This window comes from Tympanuchus pallidicinctus, unplaced genomic scaffold (assembly GCF_026119805.1).
Source record: "Tympanuchus pallidicinctus isolate F22 unplaced genomic scaffold, pur_lepc_1.0 scaffold6, whole genome shotgun sequence".
Classification (NCBI taxonomy): Eukaryota; Metazoa; Chordata; class Aves; order Galliformes; family Phasianidae; genus Tympanuchus; species Tympanuchus pallidicinctus.
In genome coordinates this window covers 9,367,756-9,394,375 of record NW_026294780.1, presented here as the reverse complement: position 1 = coordinate 9,394,375, position 26,620 = coordinate 9,367,756, and the positions used below count along the sequence as shown (strand labels likewise).

The 26,620-nt window shown below is 44.3% G+C and overlaps 2 protein-coding genes across 2 annotated transcripts in view; both read left to right on the top strand.

The window, feature by feature from the left end:
* Nucleotides 1–26,620, top strand: part of LOC128071816 (lysozyme g) — a 157,265-nt gene that overhangs the window by 19,589 nt on the left and 111,056 nt on the right. The gene's annotated exons all lie outside the window — the stretch shown is intronic.
* REV1 (REV1 DNA directed polymerase) overlaps nucleotides 18,477–26,620 on the top strand; it is a 53,449-nt gene continuing 45,305 nt past the window's right edge. The window contains exon 1 of the mRNA XM_052664872.1: nucleotides 18,477–18,637. The gene's annotated coding sequence lies outside the window, so the exon portion shown is untranslated. The remainder of the gene's footprint in view (nucleotides 18,638–26,620) is intronic.

Here is a 26,620-nt window from a genome sequence, read left to right as displayed (position 1 = left end):
TGTGAGCACCTGTCCAGCTGAGGTACTCAAGAGTGAGACAATGTCCAGAATTGGGTTTGTATTTTATCGTATTTCATATTTTCTTTATAGCCACAAACGTTGGCAGGTTTTTTTTTGTAAAATCATTCCAGTCAGCATGGTTTATTTGCACCTCATAAAACATTGCTTACATTTCTCTCCGAGGGTGCTTTGTCTGAGGCTTCACCAACCCAGCCAAAGCTACAGCGGTTTATATTTCCAATGAGGGAAATCCTGCAACATCCCTACATAGCAGGCAATAGCGTTTACACCGGTTAATAAGCAGAGCATTCTGTACAGTAATTTATGCTGTAAGATATGTATATACATCACTGTAGCAGTCACAAATGCTTTTAAACTGCCTTATTTATTAGATCAGTTAGCATTTCCCCCTTTGCTCCAGAATACTTTAAATTATTTTTATCTTTCGCATTCGGTAATGTTTCAGTTACTGCATTTTTGACCCTATTATTGAAAAAAGAAAGCATTTACAGTAAATAGGTCCCTAAAATTTAAGTAGAAATAGCAGATTCGCTGCCCATCCAACTAATATAGCTCTGATTATGATTAAAAATAAATATCATATATTCTTAACTGTGTATAATACTACGTGCCACAAATCATAGTCCACTTACGATCAATACAAACAAGAGCTTTAGTAACTTTCACCTCTTTCATTCTTCCATTCTGAGACAAAAACACGATAAGCCACTTAATCTAAAATGTTCCCCATGAGAGCTCCAGTCTTATTCCTCCCTCAGGCAAAACTCACATCGGCTTTGGTGGGAGCTTTACATAGGTGGAAGTACAACGTAAGGACATCACAAAACAAATACATCACCTGTGAGCAGCACTGGTACTCGGTAGCCCTTCCTTCTCTTTCCTCAGCAAGAAACATAGGATAAATACTACATCTGCAACACTCTTGTCTCACTCCTTCCGTTCTGCTGTAGAAGTTAAAATTAAGATTCAAGAACAATGTATTTGTTCCATTCACTCGAGCAAAATGGAAATCTTACGGGGATCAGTTCCAAGCCAAACTAGAAAATACAAGAAAATTTTACTTTTGCTTGTCTTCACGTTAAATTTTGTTACACCACCAAACAGGTTCAGGCGTACAAAGGCAATGAAATTATTGATGACTTGTTTTACTGTTTGGAGATTTTGCTATGTCCGCAGTTCATACAAAACTCATGTAGCACAGTTTCTGGGATGGTGAAAAATCCTACTGTAATGTATCAGAATGAGCCTTAAGGATTTGTAAGAATAAGCACTTTTATATTAAAAAGCAAATATTAATTCATCAGTAAGATTACTTTTTTAATGTGACAATAAACCATGAAATCAACATCCTTCTGTCTCAAGTGTGTCTCATCTGTCTCTTTCTTATAGCTTTTTCTGATTGAAAGATTTGCCTGTTTTTGTGGTGTGGCTTTAGGGTCCTGTTGCAGTTACCTGTGCTCCTGCCCCAAGCTCCACTCCATTGATGGAAGAAGGCACTGGAAAACATGGTTTTCAGAGGAAAAGGAAAAGCACATCCAATCAGACTTTATTAACAAGGCAGCAGATTTAGCCGGGGTGTCAAACAGAACCAAATACATAAAGACAAAGGGCTCTCTGGGGAAAGAAGAGACTCACCGCTATTTTTTAGTGAGGCACGGGATGAGCAAATAACCAACCCCAAACCAACCAACCTTTCACTGCTATTTAGGAGACAATCTCCTGTCCCTTGAGATGACTGATGGCTGTAAGCAGTGCTAGGAGAGCCATGACCCATGCAGTTGCAGAGCAGCAGTTGACCTCTTTCTGGCCAACAGTATGATAATAACCATGAGAAATACAAGTGCCAAGTCACCCTCCACCCTGCTTTCCCCTGTCCACTCACATATTCATTGATGATTCCTAATGCCTACAGCTTTGTCCCATATGTTACCTTTCTCTCTCAGAATTACTTATTCCAGCATGCTTGGACAAAGCCAAAATGCTGTAGTTTTAACACAACTATTTTGCACAACGATACCTCCCAGCAGTTCTCCCCGCTTAGTTGATTCCTGGGGGAGGTGGGAAGGGAGCTGGATGTTTTTCTGTTTCTTTCTGGAGAAATCACAGCCACAGCAGAGCAGGCGTGGGCTGGATGCCTCAGGGGCAGGCCAGAAGGAATGATCTTCCCTAGAATGGCCTGCTGCTTTGGTGAGTCACCACCATGCAGCAACGTGTGCTTCCAGTGCCCTCTAACTATCACACACCAAAGGACACAAACTGAGAGCCTTTGCTAGGGAGGACAGGGAGCATGTTTTAGACACAAGCTCTGGCTTATGAAATGCCACAGAACAAGCCTCCCAGAGCAATAGAACAAGCTGCCCAGAGAGGTGGTGGAGTCACTCCTGCAGGGCAGACAGCAGGTCCAGTGCTACCTCTTCCTCTACACACCTCAGCAGTTTGCTGGCAATCCTGCAAAACATTCCTGCAGGATTTTACTTCTGACTTGTTCTAGAAAAACCTCTTCTTCTCAGTGTAATTCAAGGTCAGGAAAGAAGTCAGGCACCAGTGAGCTGGAGACCTGGAGGGCTCGTTATGATGATCTAGTCACACTTCCCAGCAAAACACAGGCCGTAACATTTCATCAAGGGATTCCTTAATCAAAGGCTAATAACTTGATGAAGAGAAGCCTAACCTTTTATTAAGGCACCCTATCTTGATTTAAAGATGCAAAGTAATGAAGAATTTTCCACATCTCCTGGACTGCTATTTGCTAAAAATACTGCCCCAGGGCTTCTGCTTGAATGCTATTAAAGCTAATTGCAAAGCCAAAGCATTAAAAAAAAAAAAAAAAGGAAAACTCAAAACCTGAGGATGGAATACATGCATTGGAAGGGAAAAAAGAAAAAAAGAAAAAACAAATGAAAGGGAAACTTGGTATTCTAGGGGTTTCTGGACTTCATTTGAGGAAAGTGTGTGTAGCAGTAGCATTTGCTACTCAGAATAGGCTGTGGTCTTGTTTGTTAGGCAAGCCCACCAACAAAACACAAATGGAACATTGCAACAAGTGCTGCTGAAACACAGGCGCTGTAGTAGTCTTCTCATGTTTATGCCAAACTCACATTCACAACAGTGTGACTCTTCTTTAAAGTCAGAATATAAACAAGCAGAAATCAGCTACAGGTGTGGATGTTTCTTAAAATGAAACCCAGGCTGCCCAACTGTGTGAATTATTAGTTTGAAATCTCCTGTCCTATAAGGCATTATCAAAAATGTATTGTTACAGTGCTTCCTAGGACCATTTATGCACCTCCTGACAGTGTGAGCTCCTACTAATTTGATTTTACGTAGTTGTTTTTCAACCACCAGCATTACAAATCAGAAGCTAAGGTTGCATATGTCACGAACTTTGACTTGACAATGCATGTGGTGTAAAACAGTTGACAGTGTAGTCCTACAGACACAGATATTCTTCCCTCCATCCTTCCCTCCTTCCATCTCCTTCTTCCCTCCCCTTTCCTCCTCCCTCCCTCCCTTCCCTTCTTTTCCTTTCCCTTCCCTTCCCTTCCCTTCCCTTCCCTTCCCTTCCCTTCCCTTCCCTGTACAACAACTCAGAAAGGTATTTCTTAGACCCACAATGCTGCATACAGCTTATGATTTACAAGTCCCACCACGTAAAGCAGAGAACACCAAGCACAAAGACTATACCTTACTGGAAAAGCAGTGGGGGAAAGGGTGCATATCGTTGAAAGACTGCCTTGAGACATATCTCTCATTGCTACCCTGCTTTTCTAAAGGTATCAAAAACAAGCTTTTGCAGCTGTGGTCAGTTAAGGGTTTAGGCCTTAAATGTTACCTAAACTTCAAAGATGTTGCATGGAGTAAAAGCTTCAAAAAGGTTCAGATGGAGCAGAAATAATTTGTTCTTGCTTCATCAGAACATATTTATTGACTAGGATGGAATTTAAGGGCTGAGGGTAAGATCCTATTATCTAGCTTGAGCTTTTATTTTCTAATCAAAATGAAATACAGTAGACTTCCCTGCGTATTGAGTTACAACACAGCAAGAGTGGAGAATTAAGCTTAAATTTAACAAGGTGTACACAAAAACTGTACTTTGTCTTGTCTTGCTGCTTTAGGTCACAGTCTCACCGAATTCCCCATCGTCATCCAGACAAAGCCACAAGAAGAGGATGAAGCTGTACTGTCGGTTTCCAGACCTAAGAAAGAGATATGATAACATCTTGCAGAGCCTCTATCAAAGCACAGAAAGGGCCATGAGAAGATGGAAGGCCGTTGGAACCCTGAAAGCAACCCAAAATTCACTTTTGATTATATCTTTTCTCAGTGTGCATGTTCTGAGAATTTTACACTAAAGAAAGAGAAGTGACCCAACTGGTTTTGCTTCTACTGTTCAGCCATTCTCTCCTCTTTTCCATTTGTCTTGTAAGTGCCAATTTAAATCATGTGTCAGTCACAACCATCACATAATGAAAAGATGAAATTCAGATTATATTGCCTTTATTAAACTACTAAAGAGATTCCATACACCACTATCTTCCCCATTTTAAAGAACGTTGGGAATTGTTCACCATCCCCTTCACTCTCTGCAAAATTAAGTGGACAGGTGCCTCCCAACATCTCTTCTCTGAGTAAGACAGCAGAAACAAATGCTTTGTGGATTTCAGCCCAACACATTACAACCTCGGTGCTAATTCCTCTCAGTAGTACTTTCCCAGGTGAAATTCTTTAGGTACCACCTGAACTTCACTTGGCCCACTTCTAATTCACTCCCATCTTCCTACCTTCGATAATTTATTCATTTCCAATACTATATACTGATATGAAAGAAGCCGTTTTATCCAGAACAGCACTGTGGCATGAAATAGGCTCAAAAAAACAAGAAACACTCAGAAGTAAATTCCTTTTTCAGCCTCAGGAATGTTTTGAGCTTTAGTTCAAGGAGGCAATACTTTGCAAACAAGGCTCCTGTATGAAAAATAAAATAAAATAAAATAAAATAAAATAAAATAAAATAAAATAAAATAAAATAAAATAAAATAAAACCACAGTCTACAATCTACAACTACAGCATGTGAGAAACATCTTCAGCTCCAAAACTGTGAGAAAGCTTCCCGCAGGGTCCTAATGGGATGGGGAGTGGGATCATCTGTGTGACTGAGATGCACTTGCGTGTCTGGTTCCCAGCTGCTCTGGAGGTCACTGTCTGACCACACATGAATTATTTTTTAATCTCCAAGGAGTTTTCTACATGAGAGGGGAAGCACAGCTTCTGCTAAACATCGTGGGAGCTCCACCCTCTGCACATCTTCACGTCTGGACACTTCTAATGGACATACCGTGCAATTCCAGATTACCCTGCATCGTTGCTCTTTGCTGTATCTTGGAGGTACTACCAGAAAGCTAGAGTTAAGGATGGTCTGAATGACTACAAAGTAGTAGTAAGTAACCTTACAGATCAGCACAGAAAAGCTCCTGTCATAAAGTCTGCATGGGCAGTGTCAGAAAAGCACATGAGAACTACAAAAACATGAAAGGAAAGTCATGAATAGTTTAAGGAGGGCATAAAAGCAAGCAGATAGCAAAAAGAAGCATTAAAAAGGCCTTTTTGAAATGAGGGTAAGGCCTTTGTTCTTGACGTGATAAGAAAAAAGGAATAAGGAAGGTGAGATAAGGTCACGTTGTTGGATAATGCAGACTGCCTGGGTAGCAAAATATCTGCCAGATGAAGTGAGACAGCATGACTGTTAGAGATGCCAGAGAGGAGGTGGTTACGGAAGTTAATGTCTGAAGTGAAGAGCTCATCACCAACTGTCTAAACAACAATACAGACAGCTCAGGGAAGACATCTACTCAGAGTACAGCTGCAATCCAAACAGCTAGCAAAATGTTCAGCTACTCAATGAATGAGGCAGTGAATAAAGCAGACAGTATTCTCCCTCTGTACCAATCAGTGCTTAATTCTCATCTGTTCTTATCCCTTCCAAGCTCTAAAAGACCCTGCGGGAACAAGTGGAGGTCAGAGAGTAAGAGTGAGAGTAAGAAGGCAAGGGGTGGAGGCAGAGGCAGGACCATGGCAGGAGAACACTGAAAAGACTTAGGCTTGTTTATCTCTGAAAGAAGATGTATAAGAAGAGACATGGTAAGATAAATTACCAAATACACCATGAGAAGACGTATCAGACACTTCACTTTATCTTGCCATATAACACAAGAGTAAAGAAATGTTTGATGAAATCAAGACTTGATGCATTCAAAGGTATCAGAGGAAATCTCTTCCACATAATGTATAATTGGACAATGGAAGACATCACCACAGGAAAGGTCAAGAGTTCTGTAGGATTCAAAGAAAGACTGGATGGCTATATGGATCACAAGAACATTCAGTCAGAACAATTATGCTAAACTTTGGAAGTATAAAGGCAGGGTTTCAGAGTTTAAGTCAGTATCTGACTATGGGAGAATAAAAATCAGGTTTCTAGAGGGGTAGATTATCCCACATCTGTCTCTGAGGTTAATACAAGCAGTTGATGCTGGTCCTTTTAAGGACAGACCATCAGCCTACACATTTTCCCACCTGTACATCAACTTCAGAGGCACTGGGAAGCTTTGCATAGATGCAACAAAGTCAGCAGATTCAGACCTGTGTTTTTCCACTAACGATACAGCAACATCTGTAGTAAATCCACACAAGGCATTTTCAGCACAAAACCAATTTCTTTATAACAATAGAATGGAGTTAAGACTGGGGAGCCACAACCATGCAGATGTGGAGTGTGAGAATTTGATACCTTCCTCACTGCACAAAAGAGTCAAGCTCAATCTTGCCTGCTCCTGCCTTGCTTTCCCTTTCATAGAGCTGCCAGCATCAACAAGGGCAAAGCTTAATCATGATCTAAGCTTGAGCCATAGAAAATAGCTCTCTTTTAGGAGGCTTGCCTTCTATTTCCTGATGATATATCCCTAAAAGTTAACTTTTTTTTAATATAGGTGGATATACCTTCAGCTCAGCTTCTCATGCTCCTGTGGTCCATCCCTGGAGGCACTCAAGGCCAGGTTGGATGGGGCCCTGGGCAGCCTGAGCTGGTGAGGGGCAGCCCTGCCTATGGCAGGGGTTGGGGCTGGGTGGGTATTGAGATCCCTTCCAACCCAAAACATTCTGTGATTCTATGTTCTCTCAAGCAGCAACCCAGCAACAATTCTTTATCTCAACTAAACCTGAAACTTGCTTATTTGTACATGGTATGATCCCAAGCTTTGTAAGGGGCAACATTTACCTTTTCCATGTTCTTTCTTCTTCTTTGCCCCAGTGCATATTTGTTATGACTTGTGAGCAAAGGATGCACATTTTACTGGTAGACAGGTACAGTTTAGGAAAATATACATGCTGAAATCAAATAAAAACAAACCCTGAAAATTTTTCCAGGCCTTTCCTGCCCTTCTGCTTGTTCCACATGACAATTTCATATACTGTAATTGTGCACCACTCACTGGCCCAAGTGTTCCTAAAGCTGAAATGACACTCAGCTAGCATAGTGCCATCAGAAGGAAATGGTCTCTTTCTGCAGCAGTTTGTGAAGTTTCTGCTCTTTGCTCAGCATCACTTCCTTAATTTTCATAATCTCATAGCACTCTAAGTGTTGTCTGGTAACTGTACTGATTGTTACTGTAATTTTAAAATCCCTTTAAGGACTCTTCGACCCCTTAAAATGAACCTCTTAACTTTGCCTCAGAACTGAGATTGCTGAAACCATTAGAGTTGAGTTGCTTTATAATACACCTTTCTCCAAACATAACCTTCCTGAGACAGTGACCCATGCTCCTTGCAGTATTCTAGCGAGGCCTAATAACCATCTTCCAGAGGACTGTATTGCCTCTTTCCTGGTGCATTATAGCTCATTGTTCCATCAGTTTAGTGTCTTGTTTGCCTTTTTTATTGCAGCTGTGCACTGAAGTGACTGTTTCTATGATTTTTTTCCACGGTAACCCCTTTCTCTCTCTGATCAGCGTGCTGAATATAACACCCATTCCTTACATTTGCTCTTTGTTCCCAGACTAATTACTTTTCATTTTCTATACTAAGCAGCATTTGCCATCTGCTGGCTCATCAACTAAATGATCCAAATCCCCTTTGAATCCGCTTGCATTGTTCTTTATCGCTTCTCTGTGCTTCCAGTCTTACTGTCCAACCAGCGGAGATTGCGGCGTTCAGCAGCTGAGGCACAGGAGCAGAGGCATGCAAATCTGCTGGATCTTCTCACACCTTGGGCAGAGCATCGCTCCTGGATTTGCTGCTCGCTGCATTCAGACAGAAAGGAAGGGTTGGCCTTGGCAAAAATCAGGCTCACATATGCTGCGGAAGGTTTGAGATGAAGTGTGGCTTTAAGCCCAGGTGCTGCACTGGGGGATGGCACAAAGCAGTGTCTTACAACACGGATCCCAAGGGTTGTAAATGGACTGCTGCCTCTTTCTGAGACCCCCACTGGTGTGCCCACACCAACATGCTTGTGATCTGCTCCCTTCTTCACTGCTCTCACTACCCACATTGGAAGGACAGGCACATGCTATGTCTTCTCCCTGCTATTTCCTTGTGTGTTCACACACGTGCACGAAAGAAATAAGAAATGAGGACAAAACAAGGCTTCACCTTGGGAAATCAGCACCTCTGGAGCCATGGGGAAAAAAAATACGTTTCCTCTCACCTCAAGAGGGTGATTTCTAATATTCCAGCACTAAGAAATTGTTCTGAATCCCTTTATGCAATGCTCCATGCATGGAAGAAGCAGGGGTCAGCTGGGGACACACACTGCCTTCCCAGCTCTGAGCACCAGTTGTGGCTGAGTAGTGTGGGATAAGTGCGGATGCTCTTAAAGCATCTTAAAGCAGGGTTTATGGGCAAGCCTTATGCTGAGCTGATGTGTGTGCCACATGGCATTCTGCTGGAAACTCTTTTCTGTCTTAGTAACAGCCAGCCTGGCTTGCTTGTCTATTGCCTTCACATCATTTTGTTTGTTGTTTCAGGAAAAAAAATTGCCTGAGATTGCCCAGACTGAGCAACCTTTTGGATGATCTTTTCTAGGCTTTCTCTAAAAGCATGTCTGCACTCGAGGCATTTATCAGTTGCCTATCCAAGATTCACTCAAGTAAGAGAAGAACTGGACAACCTTTACCCACTGATTTAAATTAGGAGCACAAAACATGAATAAATCTTTAATAAATTACAAATATCAGAAAATATAAGAGAACTTGTGCTGTGCCTTTCTTAGGCTGGAAAGCAGCAAACCCAGCCTAACCAGCTTGACCTTGGTTATAATAATGATTGGAGATACTGCATTTTATCCCATGCTTTCCACACACTTAAAACCAGCTGGGATTCCAGATGCTCAACGTTTCTGAAGAACAATTTTCACCTTTATTTGAGCAAAGAAAATCAGCATTCACTCCACACTACTCACACACTCTTTCCTGCTAGGGCAGAGTGGTAGGAAAGAAGAGTTTTGCTAATTCATGGTAGCATTCTGATATATTATTAATACTAAGTCAGAGGAGTACATCGCATGTATGGGTGGAAAGACTTTTCATAATCCTTCCCTTGGTCTCATGTCTCCAAGAAGAGAATGAAGCTTCCAGATGTATTAAATTTAGCTTCACGTCTGAAGAGTGAGAGAGAAAAGCGATAGCCAAAATTCAGCCTTTTTTAACAATAAAAATTCAGCAATCTGGTCTAGACCTGTTCTTATACATCACAGCAGTTGATTTGTGCAGCATGCAGCCTCATTAAACTGCCTGGAATTCATGAGCACTATTTGAGCATGCACCTGTGATCTTATTTGATTCACCGGAACTTTTGAAAACCTCCTCTATTATGACATTTAGACACAGCCTGGCACTTCTATTTTGCTTTCCCTTCTGCTAAATTTGTATCCAGAGAAAGTAAGAAGTTTTACAAAAAGGGAAGGACTCCAATGTTCCCCCAATGCAATACCATCTTCCCTGTTTATCTCATCATCTGAAGCAAGTAAAATTTCCTCCAAAAAAACACTGTGAGGCCTCTGCCTACATGCAAAACAAAACAAACAAGAAAAAAAGATAGTGATCTATCTCTTCCTCCAGCTCACAAGCATTCTCTGGATTTCCCACTTTGTGCCTTTGCACAAGATTTTTCTTCTCTTGAAGGAGTAACCACTAGGTCCGTTGTTCACACCATTTTATTCTGCTGACACACTGTTCTCTTTGCCCATGTTAACATTAACATCCACTTTCTACTTGTTTATCCTTTCCTGAAGCGTTGTGGTAATTCTGTCTCTCCCTAGGCCTCCACACTGGGCTGAGAGCCAGAGTAAGGTAGAACAACCCAAGGTGCTGCCTTCTCAGGAGCTAGCAGTGTTTCCCAGTGGACCAGCAAACTCGAGGATAAAGTGGCCCCTTTACTGCACCTTTGATGCTCTGGGATTTGTAGGATTTACAGGAGCATCCAGAGTTGGGTTTGAAGACATTGTCTTACCAAGTTTTTCTCATTTCAGAATCATGAATTTCACCTACCACACATTTCCCAGGCAGCTATTACATATGATACTCAGATTAGAAGCAAAGATTTGCCTTATCCAGTTGTTTTCTTCCTTTTCTTTCTCCCTCTTCCTTTCTTTTCCCACAGCTTCTGCTAATAAGACAGACAGATTCTGATCCTGCAGACAGTCCATAATATGACCCCATGTAAGAAAACTGATACACGGCAGAAAGTTGAATAAGAAACCAACTTTTATGAGTAAGATTAATTTTTGTTAATATTAAACATTCCAGAGTATAGACCTTTACATATAAGCAAGTCACCCTAGGTGCCTTTATACTCAGTGGAGATGGGTACATTCGAGGCTGGCTCAGCTGAAGGTATCTAAATTAGGAGAAATCAATTCAGTCCTTTATTTCTGGTTCAAGTTGCACTGTCTGTGTCAGCGTTCACTGAATTCACTGCATCCCCTTCACTGATATCAATGGCATTTTTCAAAATGCACAATCCTGAGCTACCACAGGGCATATCATGCAAAAATATTCCAGAATACATTCCTGTTTCCCACCTAATTCAGAATTCTTCCTGACTGTTAATGAGAATTTGCAATAGAATCTCTGCAACTTGATTTTTTGGATATGGCACTCACTGAGAGAACAAAGATATCTACTAATTTCCATCACTGAAAAACTGAGCTTTTCTGTGGCTTTATAGAGGCTTCAGAATAAAGCCTTGGTATCTGTGCAGAGAAAAGAGAGAATGTAAGCCTGTTCAAATGCTCTCAACAGCACCCTGATCACCATGAAAAAAGCAAACCATACAAAACTTTGGCAGCTCTAAAAGGAAGTAAAATTTACGGATTTCATTATGACTGAGATGTCAAACAATTCTGAGGAGAAGGAAGAAATTGAGCCTAAGTAGAAAAAGAAACAATAAGAGAATTGGGGGTGATTGACCTGGTAGCAGAATCATTCTTCCCCTACCTTAACACAAATGAGCTTAAAGCAGAGAACCATCATTTCAGAGAGTAAGCACCCTCCTCATACCTAACCTGCAAACAATCCAGTGCAGCAGGGAGTCTGCCTTCTTGGCCACTGCAAGGAGAGATCCATCCACCTTTCTGAATACGGAGACACCAAGGAGTTAGGTGAGAGAAACAGCTTTAGGCTTCCTTATATTACTGTGGTCCAAAATGCCCACCCAGTTTTTCTTTCCTCTCCATTGTTGCCTTACAGAATTTGTTATTTTGAACAGGCCATCTCGTAGCAAGCACCTGCTTTTGGCAAAATTCCAGAAGAGGGTTTGTATCCAACAAAGCTCCAAGTTTATTTGGGAAGGATGAAGAGAAGAAGCATGTAACAACTGAAATCAAGGACTCCGTCTCATCTTATCTGGAGTAGAGATGCAGAACTTAAAACTGATAAGGGAATATTAACCTGGAGAGAGAGACCATGAAAAAAACATCAAGCATAAAGGCATCCATATATATATCCACATATAAGTGGTATACTATTATCTAACAATATGTTTGAGTACTGAGCCATGGTTTCAGATTCATGGAAAACTAGGCTGCAGGTGGCAATCCACTTGTATATTTTTTTCACAAAATCCACTTTGCATTGAGGGAACTGCTGAAATGGAGATGCCAGAACACTATTGGGATGATACAGAAATCTTTGCAGATATGCAATTTTCATCTAAAATAAGTTCTACTACTGCCGTGTCCTAGAGTACTTCAGAACAAAATTAGCCAAAATGTATTTTGATGTAGTCTTCCCTGTTTATAGAGCAGATGCATCCCTGCTGTATGAGTGGAGGAAGACTCAACCATTCAGCTGCAACCACATGACTGGCACCGGTTCAGCACTGCACAAGCGAGTGGTAATGGGGAAGAGGGTATTGAGAGATCCTCAGGCTTCTGAATAAATCCACTCTGGCCACTTTAGCACCACGCCAGAATAACTGCTAGGGACCACTCTGAGGAGTGATGAGGAGATTCCACTCTCAGCAAGTTTGCTGATCATACAAAGATGGGATGAATGGCAGACACACCAGAAGGCTGTGCTGCCATTCAACAAGACCTGAGCAGACTGCTGAGGTTCAACAAGTGCAGGTGTAGTGCCCTGCACCTTGGGAGGAATAACCACATGCATCAATATAGGTTAGGGGCTGACCTGCTGGAGAGGAGCTCTGAGGAGAACTTAATGGTCCTGGGGGACAACAGGTTGTCCATGAGCCAGCAGTGTGCCCTGGTGGTCAAGTAGGCCAATGGTATCCCAGAGTGCATTGAAAAGAGTGTGGCCAGCAGGTCAAGGGAGGTGATCTTCCCCCTCAACTCTGCTCTGGTGAGGCCACATCCAGAGTACTATGTCCAGTTCCGAGATGCTCAGTTCAAAAAAAACAGGGCACTTATAGAAAGAGTCCATCAGAAGGCCACAGAGATGATGAGGGGCCTGGAGTACTCCTTTATGAAAGAAGGCAGTTCAGCAGGAGGCAGGAAGCAGGAGACGAGAAGGCTGAGAAGAAATCCCATCACTGTTCATAAATATCTGAAGTGTGGGAGTCAAGTCCATGGGGTCAGGCTCTTTTCAATGGCGTGCAGCAACAGAACAACAGAGTAACAGGCACAAACTAGAACGCAATAATTTCCAAATGAACATGAGGAAGAACCTCTTTACCGTGAGAGTGATGGAGCACTAGAACAGGCTGCCCAGAGAGGTTGTGGAGTCTCTTCTGGAGATATTCAAGACCTGACTGGATGCCTACCTGTGTGATCTGCTGTAGGGTACCTGCTTTAGCAGGGGTTTGGATTTGATGATCTCCAGAGGTCTCCTCCAACCCATGCAATTCTGTAATTCTAAATTGGAAAAATAAAGCCATCAGAATAGGCTCACGTGCCAACATTTTTGTTCTTGTTAGTTGGCAAGATGAGGACATAGGAGAAATACCCATCGGTGACATATTTCCCTTCATCCACTGGTTCTGTGGACAGCAGTAGTAACCTAAGAACCACGTTTCCTCATCATTAACAAAATCATAGAATCATAGAATATCCTGAGTTGGAATAGACTCATAAGGATCGTCATGTCCAACTCCTGGCTCCATACAGCACCACCCAAAAATCAGACTGTCTATCTGAGAGCACTGTCCAGACAGCTCTTGGACTCTGGCATGCTCAGTGCCATAACCACCACCCTCTTAAGCCCCAGAGATCTTTGGTCTGGTTCTTTCCAATAGCCTTTCCAGGTTTGTTTTTCCATGTTTTGCTTCCCATCACTTTTCAGCAAAACCTTTGTTACTATTGTATGAGTGCCTTCTGTCCCAAGCCCAACAGCCATTTCCCCTAATTCAGGCCCACGTGCAGACAGCTGCTATCTCCAGAAGTTTTGATCTTATGGGATGTTAGCCTTTCAGAACTGGTCTTAGAAACTTGCTCTGAAAACAATAACAAAAAACAGATCGTTTGCCACTGTAGGTTATCCTGCAGAGGTTTGGGTTTGTTTGTTTGTTTTTTTCTGTGATGTTTTAAAACCATGCAGGAGACACAGGGATCTCCATCCCTGGCTAGAAACCTTTCCTAGCTTCTTTCACTCTTGAAAGAGCAAAAGGAGCTCTGCTGAGCAGAGCTGATTAATTACGATTGCAACAAAACATATCTTCCTGCTAAAAATACCCAACTGCATTGTGCTTCAGGAGCGATACGCCTTATGTAACATATTAATGCCGCAACCAAACGCTGCAGATCAGATTTTACATCAGCACTTTGCACTGCTTACCGTGAAACAAAAGGGATAACGGCTGCAATAACCCTGCAGCTTTTACAAGTCAGTATTTAGGGCATCACTACGGCAGGGAGCGTTACTACAGCACTGCGGGCGTTGTGAAACGTGTCTCCGTCATTCATAATTACCTCGAAGGTAGGAAACCGCCGCCGAGCACGTAGGCAGCTCTTCTACTAACCACCCACGGCGCGGGACCGGGGGCTTTCGGCAGCGTTTCCAGCGGGACCACCCGCCGAACAACCCGGGACGACGCAGCGCGCTGCAGCCCCGGCGCGGCTCCACACGGTGTCAGCAGCGGGCAGCGCGCCGCCGAGCCGCCCCCCCTCGCCTGGCCTTGCGGAGCCGCGGCCTCGTCCCGAGGCGGTGCCGCCGCCGGGGTTGTGTCCGCCCCGCGGTGCCCGGCCTCGGGGCGCGGCCCGCAGTGCAGTACGGCCTGGCCGCGCTGTGGTAGGGTTGCTGACGGTTCTCGCTCGCTCCGCAGTGCCCCCGCCTCCCCGTTAGGTGTTGCTGCGTCAGGCCGCCTCGCACGGCGCTGGGTGTTGTGGCTGGGAAAGGCGGCTGCCGTCCCTCCGGCTGCGTGCAGCTGGCGGGCGCGCAGCTGTGCGACAGAGCTACTGCAAGCCGGGCTGCGGAGTGCGCTGTGTCCGTCAGAGCTGTGAATGGCGTGGCTCTGCGTGTTGGCATTGAAAGGGAACTCTTTCCCAGCCCAGGTGGTGAATTCAGCATCCTCCGCGTTCTCAATTTCTCTGAAATTGCTCAATTGCTGCTGAAAACTGAACCTGAGTTGAGGCGTCCCTCCCCTTCTATTTCAGCCATCCTGCTATGGGTAATCGGAGAGCAGCATCTGGTTATCAGCTTCATGCTGCTTAGCCTCTGTCTCTGCAGGTGTTGTGGGGGTGGTAGGCTGCCTTTTTACTGGGTGACCAACATGGCTGTAGCAGAGTCAAGCAAGTGGAAGTTCTTTCCTGTTCAAACTTAACTTACAGAGCAGCACAACAGCAAGCAATGTAATGGCCAGTGTTGTGTTTTACCCATTCCTCTTTCTGAGACACAGCAAAGTACGGAGTTCCTGTTGGCCCTTTTATTTATACGTATGATGGCTGCTCAAAACCAGTCAAGTAACTCTGGGAAATACATGAGAGCACAAGGAACACGCAGAAGTATCAAGACAAGGACAAGCTTTCAGGTGGTGCTTTACAGCCTTCCCTGACAAGAGGAGGCCCAGAGTTCTCTGTATTTACGACAACAGCCTTCAGAGGCCGCAGCACCTACAGTCATTGCTGGTCATGCCTCCCTTGTTAGGCCACAAAGTAGCATGACGTAGAGCCTCCTGTATTTCACCTGAAATCCCTTTGCGAAGGTGAGGTAACTGAAATTACATCAGAATTACTTTTTTTGGTACCATGGTGCAGATTTTGACTCAGAAAGCAAGATTTATATGTAAAAAGCTGCTTACCAGTAATGCTTACCTCATTGAGATGCTCCAACTAGGAGCACAGTCTCACTGAACAGAGGCTTGCACATACACTGCCTCTCTCCCCAAATCCAGATTTGATTCCAAACTTGGTGAAGACGGCAAGAATTATTTTACTGAAGTGAGCACACTGTGAGCCAGTCTGCACTTGTAAATATTTACACAGTGAATAAGCATATGACCCCATTCCAAATCCGGCTACCATAACTTCATGTGTTTGTATGTCAGTTTAGGAGCCTGCTGGTGGAGATGCACTGCGAGAACTTCCTCAGACACAGAAGAAAATCACTTCTATTGATACTCATCCCTTTACCTAAGCTTTCATACTTTTATCTTCTTAATTCCTTTTTCTTCTTATTTTAACTAATCGTATGCATCCTGGTTGAAAGTACTGTATGGTTCCTTCAGTCTTTCTCACTGTTAACTCCTATCGTAGCTTTACTTTACTCAACAAAATTGTTGTCCCCATAAGCCCCTCTAAATAATTGTTGGTTCCTCTTACAATTTGCTTATATGCCAGCATCTATTTAAAAATAAAATATAATCATTGACTAACCATTTTAAAGCTGTTCTTAATAACCTAAATTAATCCCTGTTCTACTTGTCTTTCTGCCTTTCTGCTCCTCAACTGCCCCCTGGAGAAACAGCTCTGGAAGGAAAAAGTAATGCATGCCTCCAATCACACTGCACTTGTAACAGTTTGCTCTGGACTGGCACGGGCTGATGTTGGTAGAGGCGTTTTCTCAGCAAAAATGGAAAATGCCGGCCGAGGGAAACAGATTCACTTTAAATGATATATCCCTTCTGAGCAAAGTATCTTTCAAAAATGTTGTTTTGGGTAGGTAATATAACTTCTGATCAGAACTGTAAAGAAAACAGCCAGCCAAAATGCCTCTAAAATTTGAGAGGTTAAAGTTGGTCAAAAGTCTAGTTAGCACTTCTACTTGGCAGATTTTGACTATGAATTTCATTGAAATTCATTGAAATTTCATTGAAAACCCAAATGTTTTGGTTTTCTTTTTCATTTAAAAAAAAAAAAAAAAAAAGTCTAAGTAAAATGAAGAATCCACATCCTGGCTAAAATACCTGATAGTCAACAGACTTCAGTAGACCTGAATGTGACTTTACTTCATCAGCCTGGGTACCCTGATAAGTATGAAGCAGCTATGGAGAAAATGCAGTCATGAAAGTCTGCATTCCCTCACACAGAGCAGAGCATGAAAATACTTTTTTTTCCGCAACACAGCACAACTGTTTCTCTGGTCAGACAGTGCAGATGGAAGAAGGAAGATTACAGGTAGGGACTTCTGTTACAGAGAGAGACATCAGGAAACATTTCTTTATGGAAAGGGTTGTTAAGCACTGGAATAGGCTGCCTAGGGGGTGGTTGAGTCACCATTCCTGGATGTGTTTAAAAACAGTTTGGATGTGGTGCTCAGGGACATGATTTAGTGGAGGATTGTTAGAATCAGGGTAGTACGGTTAGGTCATGGTTGGACTCAATGATCTTTAAGGTCTTTTCCTTAAGGTCTATGATTCTACGATTCTGTGTATGCCCTCATCCCTGAGGCTGAGTCCATGTTCCCACACCACAGTAATGCCTGCTTTCCTGTACAAGGTTAACCACATCCCCTGTGTCTTCCCCCATAACTGAACTTTCCTTCCTTCCAGCTTCTCTTCAGCATATATCACAGTATCTCCAGCACTCTCTCCTGAGGCGTAACATGGGGAGAGCTTGGAGAAGGGCCCACATGGCTTGACAGGAGTTGCACAAGTACATGCCAGCTACTCATAGAAAGCCCAGCAAGGAAATCGTCTTGTTTTGGGGGTTATTTAGTATGGGGGAGGCTCAGGTGAGACCTCTCTACTGCTCTCTACAATGACCTGAAAGGAGGCTGTGGCAATATGGGGGTTGGCCTCTTCTCCTAAGTAATGGTGTTGAGAGGGAATGGCCTCAAGTTGTGCCATGGGAGATACAGGCTGGATATGAGGAAAAACTGATTTACAGAGAAGGTGGTGAAGCACTGGGATGGGATGTCCAGGGAAGTGGTGGAATCCTGACCCTGGAGCTATTTAAAAGACGTGTAGCTGTGCTGCTTAGGGAAATGGTGTAGTGATAGACTCGGCTGTGCTGGATTAACGGCCACCTTGGGGCCTCTCCGACCTAAGTGATTCTGTGACTTCTGCCACCAGGACGCAGCAAAAACAGGCATGAGCCCGGATCCCCGCCAGCGCCGGCAGAGGCCGGTTTGGCGGAACGCCGCCGGCTCGGCCCAACCCACGCCCCTCCCGCTGCGCCACAGCGCGGGGCCGCCCCACGGACTGCCCTCCCGTCCTCTCCGCACAGCACCGCGAGGGGGCGCCACAACCCCGTGGCTCCCGCAGTCCATCCGTGAGGAGGGAGGCGGAGAGGCGCGGGAGCGGCGCACCCCGCCCCGCCCCGCCCCGCCCCGCCGTCACGTGTTCGGCTGCCGGCGCTCCCGCGCCTTTCTCGGCGGTGGCGCTGCGCCGGGTGCCGGCCGGCAGGGGGCGCCTCGTCCGCGGGCTGGGCGGGGTGAGGGCGAGCCGGCCCGCCCGGCGCGCGCCGCTTGTTGACCGAGCGGCGGTTGGTGGCGCGAGACTCTCTCGTGACGCGCTCGCAGGAAGGGCGGGGGGGAGGAGGGGCCGCTGCCGGGGACACCGAGAGGGGGAGGAGGGGGAAAGAAGGAAGGAAGGGAGAGCGCGGCCGGGCTGAGTGAGGTGGGGAGGAGGCGGTTGCTTGCGCCCGTGCCGGGGGGAGCCGCGATGTGAAGCCCCGGCGGGGCAGGCGGAGGCGGCGGCGCACGGGAATGCTCGTCTGGGACGCAGCGGCGGAAGGTGAGCGAGCGGCGGCGGCCGCCTCCCTTTCCCCTCGCGGTGCTGCGTGCGGGCGGCCCGGCGCGGCGGGGCCCGCAGCTTCAGCCCCTCCCCGGGCCCGCGGCCTGGGCCCGACCCCGCTCCTCAACGGCGGGAAAAGAAGGAGGAGGAGAGGGAGAGGAGGGGGGTTATGTAACCGCCGGCGGGGGCCCGGCGCGCGCGGGGAGGCGGACGTCGTGCGGGGGGAGGGGGCACGGAGCCCCCCGGGAGCGCGCGCGGGTCGCAAGTTGGGCCGGGCTGCGCCCGCTCCTGTGGCGCGGCCCGAGCCGCACCTGTGTGCCCGTGCCCGGCTGTCACATGGGGTACGGCCGCAGACACAACACGGGGCTGCGGGGACGCCGCCGGCGCCGGAGCGGCGCAGGGGTCATTGCAGGGAAATAGGTGGTGGCGGGGAGGAGGAGGAGGTGGGGTGGGTTTAGGGGGGAGGGGGGGGACTTGGCCCGAGCCGTGTCGCAGTTCTGTGATCCCTCACGCAGCGCTGCCTGCGGTTATCCGCCGCGTGGGCTGTGAGTTGTATTTGCTGAGCAATAGTGCTGGGCACGGGCTCGTGCCTGCCGACCGCGAGGGCGAGCGTGAGCCGTGCCGCCGCTTCTTCCTTCCCCATCTCGTGCTGCTGTGTTTTGCTGGCCGGTTGGCGTAGGCTTGACCTGCGGCTATGAGCGGGCAGCCCCCCACCCCCCACCACATCCCCCCATCCCTTTCCGCCGTGTGAGGTGCACCGTAACGGCACGGAAAGCCAGGGAATAGACAGATAATATCGCCGGCACGTGATTGTTTGGGGTGGAAAATCTGCGTTGCGTGCTGCGATATTCCATTATTTCTGGTGCTTTCAAATCGATGTCGGCCTTCAAAATGTCAGGCCTGCGAATACGCCGCTTACGGTAATGGGAGATTTCCTTCATGAGAAGAAGAGTTGATCTTGATTGTGCATTGTGATTTAAAGTCCAGATCCAATCTCTCATAAACCGAAGAGCAAAACCGGTGGATTGTAACTGCATGAGCTGAATTCTTATTTCATTTATGTGCTGTTGTTGCTCTGATAGCATACTTTAAGCCTAATTGCTATTAGGTGTAAGGGATTACACTTAAATTTTATTTCTACACTAGTTTGGTATTATTAAGGTTTGTGACATTTAACACAGGAATCCAAATCTCTGGCAGATTCGTTCTTTGCCATCTTGCCTCAAGCGTGTGCTACTCATTTCCACCTTAATTGTCTTTCAGTCAATCCAGTTTTCCCACTGGACAGTTCACCAAATCCCTGTTAGTAAATAATCCCAAACTGTCATACTGGAGGTCATTGGTAGGACAGAAGAGGCTCAGTGCAGACATCTGCCTTGTGACTTACCAGTGTCTGACTACTTGAAGATAGGTTATTTTAAAACTAAAATGATAATAGCAAAGAAATGCCAAACTGTATTTCAGGCATCTGTAGTAAGCTCCGTATTTGTGTACAGACAGCGTAAGTGTCTTCACACTAATTGGTACTGCAGAGGTGTCTCCAGGCCATTCCTCTGGAGAGCATGTGTGTACTCTCAGTGAGTCACAGCTTGGTGTGATGCAGTGTCTTGTTGCTGGCTGCTGAGCCAGATGAGCCTTTTCTCATGCCTTGACTGGGATGTCTGCTCTAAAAAAGCCTCGTGAAAAATTTTCGGCCTTGCTGCCATCCCTTGCAGCTATTGGAGAGATTAAAAAAGAAATCAGTGGAGTCAGATACAAAGACTGGCTTTGAGTATGCAGGAAAAATAATATGATTACACGGACTTATTAATAAATCAGTTGTTTAGAACAAGTAGAGAAAGAATAACTTATCTGACCCTATCCATGTGCTTTCCCCATTTAATCTGTTAGCTATTGTTTATTTTATGAAGAATGATTTTTATATTAAACATTCTCTGTTTTAATTAAAGGTGTATATTATTATCTCTGAGATCTCTGTCAGCTCTTAGCAGTTTGTTTGCCTGGTGTAGCTGTAACAAGGGAGCTAAATAACCAAATGTTGAAACCCTCCTCCAGGAATACAGTGTAGATTAATTTGATGATGGTGGCATGTGTTTACCTAAGCGTAGCAAAATTAAGAAGAATTGGAAGCAAATAGAAATGAGAGTGGCCGTGTAGTTATAAAGAATGGTGAAAGTAAGAAGCAAATCTAAGTGGATGCAGAAGAGCGTGAGGAACAGGCGAGGGATTCTCAAACGTAGTTCATGTAGTACAATGAAATGTGGAAATGTCTTTTTCTTTTTTTTTTTTTTAAGAGACAAATTTTTGTAATGCTTCTCCCCGATAGCAGCCTTCTGCTTTGTTGTGGAAACCAGACAACTGTTTAATTGGAGAGACAGATGTTTTTAGGGAGAAGGACTTCTGGTGTCTGTGGTCCCCCTGCCTCTCTGTCTCTTGTGGAGTAACTGGTGCTCATGAGAATTAGGAAAACCTTCTACATCTTCAGTGGAGCTGAGATGAGTATGCAGAACAGCTTTAAAATCAGAGCAGTGATGATAACTTCCTCTTGCGTGTCTTGTCCAGCCTAACTGAAACTGTTGTAGTTAAGGAATCTGTGACCATTGAGTTCATCTAAGAGAGATTTTTCATTTGGAGTACTCATAGAATTGACTGCTTTGTCTTTCATATTCTTTGCAGCAACTGCTGAAGCAGACCCTACCTCTTGAATTTCAGTATTAGCTTTTGGAAAACATAAAATGCTATCACTTTTTTCTTTTTTTTTTCCTAATTCATTTCCTATCTTAAAGCTTCTTTAAGTAGGGTTACTTGTTGGTGTTCCTCCTATTTAATAGAGCTGAACTTCATGGTTTAAAACTTATTTGCTGGCATAAACAAAGTTCAGACATATTGTGGGTGACTCTTCTGCATTTGTTTAACTTGCTATTTTTACCAAATTCCAACATAAGGAAATTAACATTTGTTACTTCCTTATTTGGTTTGCTTGAACTTGTAAAGACCTTTTCAGTTTCTTGATTTATAAAAGAAAGTAGTCCTGAGAAACAGATAATTTAGCTCAGGATAAATTATGCAGCTCAGGTACCGTGCAGAGCTGTTCCCATAAATGCAGGTGGACTGGTTGGATTGCCAAAACCTGAAGTCGGTGCTGATGCTGTGCAGAGTAGGGCTGAGATCTGCTCAGAGTTTTCTTTACTTAGAGACTGGCCATCTTCTGGCAGGGCAGTACATGCGGTAGGTTTTGGCAGAGGGCTGGGACTTGTTACAAACATTTCTGGTCAGCTGCCAGTTGTCAGTGAATCTTCAAAGTAAAATAAAGTTCTGTCTGCTGTGTTTGTGACTTCATCTCTCTGAGGTGATTCTGCTCAGCTGTTAGGCCAGGGCATGATGAGTAAGCATCTCGGACAAATGGTTGTTCTCCACTGAGATCAATTTGGAAACCTAAGCTTAAAGGAAGTAATGAAATAAGTGCTTCTTACAGGTAGGAAAGCCCACACTCCTGTGTGTAACAATGAGTGCAATTAACCAAGCAGAGTAAATGTATTTTACTGCTTTGTGTTTTTTTTTTAATACAACTCTTAATTCTGCTAAAGAAATAGATAGTGTTTTGCATTAAAAGGATACTGTGTTGGTTTCTGAGTCTGCCTTTTGTTTTAAGGAAATGTGAGATCATTGGGGAACGGGGGAAAAGGGCTTTTCAGTCTCTATTTCCTAGATTTCTGAAATTGCTTTTTTATTTTTTTTGTGTAAGCTGTTAAAGCAATCCTTTGATTAAGCAGTCAGAGGGATCAGGAGGTAAAGAATTATCATTTTAATTTCTTGTTGATAAGGATCTTAAAATAATGTGTTTCCTCTCCATAATAAATCCTATGTTGATTTTTAACCTGCTAAGTTCTACGAAACCTCACGTTTGCCTGAGGAAGGCCATGTTTGCTCTGTGGCCTTCTTGTATTGATATGCTTTTACAACGTAGGGTGGTAATGTTGTTTCAATGTCAGCTGTACTGAAAATACAATTTATAACCACTTTGGGTCAAGAATGTAGTTCAGATTTGAGTTTTATGCAGGGATTTAATAAATTAGAGCTTTTTTGTTTCCTCCAATGAACTTGCAACTGTGTTTTTCCAAGAAAATACTGAATATCTCTTTCAGCTGAATCTAAGTAGAAACTTGAAAATGTGTTGAGTCAGATGAAAAGTTTGCCTTAACCTATACAGTCTCTAGAAGTTGCAAATAGTGAATACCAAGGTAAGAGTAAAGAGACAACCATACTGAGATGCTTCCTCTTTGTTCTCCGAGCTCCTGTAATTTGTTACCTTAAAAAAAAAAAAAAAAAAAAAAAAAGGAATGATATAGATTCATAGAATCTTAAAATCCTTAGTATTGGAAGAGGCCTTTCAGGGCCATCTAGTCCAACTCCCCTGCCATGAACTGGGAAACTGGGACACCACAGCTAGATCAGGTTGCCCAGGACCTGATCCAGCCTCGCCTTGAAGGTCTCCAGGGACAGGTCATCAATCACATCCCCAGGCAACCTGTTCCAGTGCTTCACCACCTTCACTGTAAAAGATTTTTTCTTTATATCTAACGTAAATCTACCTTTTTTGAGCTTAAAGCCATTTTCCCTTGTTCTGTCACCACAGAGGTTGTGGATGCCCCATCCCTGGAGGCATTCAAGGCCAGGCTGCATGTGGCTCTGGGCAGCCTGGTCTGGTGATGGGCCACCCTGCACAGAGCAGGGGGGTTGAAAACAGATGATCATTGCAGTCCTTTTCAACCCAGGCCATTCTATGATTCTATGATTTACATGTTTAGTGGCACCCATATGGGTGTAGAGTGATGGTCCTTCTTAGTATTTGACATCACATGCCACTTGAGCCTGAGAAAGTGGATGTCTTATCTCCCTTTCTCTGAAGAGCCTGGCCTGCTCAGCATCTGCTGAGTGTACACTGATAACACTGGGTTCAGCAGAAAGCACAACTGCCTTGGGTGTTTCTACAAGAAAATAATTTGCAGAGAAGAAATGGAGCCTTCTCATTACCTTAGTTAGGGCATTGGTCCAGAGTGCAGATTTGTTTTTATGCTACTGCTATTACTGAAGTGGTTAATTGGGATGCTGGATAAATCAAGAGATCAGCAAAAAGTTTAACACGCCTCTGTGCACTCACACCTGCATGCGTGGAAAAATACATCTGTATGTACGCATGTATATCCAAGCAACTACATAAAATCAATCAATACCCTTATCTCTTTCAACGTGATTTTACCAGTATGCTTATTTCATGCCCAGGGGACCTGGGAAAGATGGAAGATGGTGTGTGTCAGAAGTTTTCTCCAGAACAGTTCCTCTGAATTCACTGTTAAAAATTTCAGAGCATCCTCAGGTTCCTCGTTTTGGACACCTCTTAAAATTTCTACCTGTTTTTTGATCTATTCAAGAACACTTTTACCTCCACTTACCCATTTTGCCTGCCTTGTTAAATTTTTCTTCAGCTTTTTAGACACTCCTTCTAGTTGTGCTTAGGAAGCCTTAAATCATTCAGTAGCAGTAATTCATGACTTGGAGTAAGAGATCTTTGTTTACATGTGCTGCCTGCTTGCTGCTTTACCTGCATTTCATTGCAGGCTTTGTGGGCGAGACACAAGTTATGAGACTGGATGTTGTCAGCCTGAGGTATGCCCAGATTTTCATTTCCTAAGCAAGTTTTATTGATTTTTTTTCAGTTCAACAAACAAAAAACCAACAGCTCACCCTTTCTTTTCAAAGAAAAGAAGAGCATAGTTCTCTATTCTTAAATACTATGAGCTGCTAGACATACATAGGCTTGGAGGAAGAATACCCAACTTACATATTCATCTCACTTATTCTTTCAGATACTGAAGTTCAAGAAAATTACTTTTTGGTTTGATTTACAGTCTGGTCAGTGTATTGCTATTGAGAATTATAATTCCAAGTGGTTTCTTGTCCTGATTTGACTTAATGATTTTATTCTGGAATCTGGGCACTCAGAAGCCAGCATAAAGATTGTGAGTGTGCTCTGTCCTCTTGGGGACATTCCTGTGCCCCAGAAGAGTATGAGTACTAAAAGAAATAATGAAGCTGGTTGCTGACATCTGAAATTTGCCAGTGTATTGCAGCAATAAGACTATTTGAACTAAGCAGTGACTTGAACTACATGGCTGAACATATCATTGACAATTTATGAGGAGGAGCCACTTGTTACTGAGGAACTCTAGGGGTGGGATGGGGGAAATATTACCAAATAATGCAGGAATGTTGAAAAGGCCGGAGTCTTCTCCGTGGAGAAGAAAAATTCAACCAAGTTAAACCTGTACTGTGACAAGCCCTAAGTGGACTGTAGCTGCTAGTGAGTGTTATTCCTAGAGGGGGATGAAACATTGACAGTTGGTCTCAAATTGAATCTGGCTTGCTATTTTTCAGAGAACTAACCATCTCAAATGCTATGTATAAAAGCAAAAAGACTGTCTTGTTGAAAACAGATTGCTCAAAGCTAGTGCAGACTGTGCAGTGATGTACTGTCTTACACTAGGACAGCAAGTCCTCTGCTGCCTTCTGTACTCTGTGTTCATGGTTCCTTAAGCTGTGACAGTTTAAAAAAAATAGTCATCTGTCCCAGACTCCGAGTCGTTTTGAAAAAGGTGTTAACATTTTTGTTCTGTGCAGCTCTTTGTGGAAATGGTTAAGTGCTGAACAACTGCTTTAGGCAGTTGTGATGGTGAGCTAACAAAATAAGTGCATCTTAGTGCTTGTATTGAAAGCATTTAGTACTTGACGTGCAAGTAAACTGATCTGAAATAAAGACCATTTTTGCAGAAATTGTCGTTTTGGAAACTGAAATAATTTATTTAGCAAGGAGGTCCTATGTCTTTTTCTGGGAGAGCACTGAAGGTCAGAGTACTGTTTGCTCTAGGAGCAAGGCAGTGATTGTCCCCCTGTACTCAGCTCTGGTGAGGCCGCACCTCGAGTACTGTGTGCAGCTTTGGGCCCCTCTGCAAGAAAGACATTGAGGCCCTGGAACGTGTTCAAAGGAGGGCAACAAAGCTAGTGAGGGGTCTGGAGCACAGGGCTTATGAGGAGAGGCTGAAGGAGCTGGGAATGTTCAGCCTGGAGAAGAGGAGGCTCAGGGCAGACCTCATTGCTTCTGTAACTACCTGAAGGGAGGTTGCAGTGAGCTGGGGGTTGGCCTCTTCTCTCATGTAACTGGTGATAGGAGTAGAGGAAATGGCTTCAAGCTGCGCCAGGGGAGATTCAGGCTGGACGTTAGGAAATACTGCTTTTCTGAAAGAGTGGTCAGGCACTGGAATGGGCTGCCAGGGAGGTGGTGGAGTCACCGACCCTGGAGGTGTTCAAGGAATGTTTGGATTTTGTGTTGCAGGCATGGTTTAGTGAGAACTATTGGTTGTAGGTGGGTGTTTGGACTGGATGATCTTGTAGGTCTTTTCCAACCTTGGGGATTCTATGATTCTATATTTTTGCTGCCAGGCTCAAATGAAAGAATGCAGGGAGCACGCTTTTGGAATAGTCATCTTCAACTTCTTAAGAAGTTGGTTCTGAAGGACTGATTTTCCATTCATTATGTGAGTTGTATGCCGTGTCACCTTTCTAGGCAATGCCGTGGGTACTCATCTTTTTGAAAAATACTGTTTCTACATTTCTCATTCCCACTAGCAGTTTTGTGTCCATTACTTGACTGAACGTGATTGTTCTTTGCTAACATGCGCTCCTCAGGTTACTTACAGAAGGGAGTACTGCTGGGTGGTTTTGGAGACAGATTTTTGTTTTCATTTCTGTTGCTTTAAAATACCATCAGAGGTTGAATTGCAGAAAAGATCGTGCTGGTGAACACAGTAACACAGGTGCTTAAGTTGGAAGTGGTTATAATATGGGCACGTGGGAATTAAGATGGGAAGCGGACTTAGCTCCTGTGCTGCTGGATTGTAACTCTCGTGGAAAACTTTGTTGTGGAAA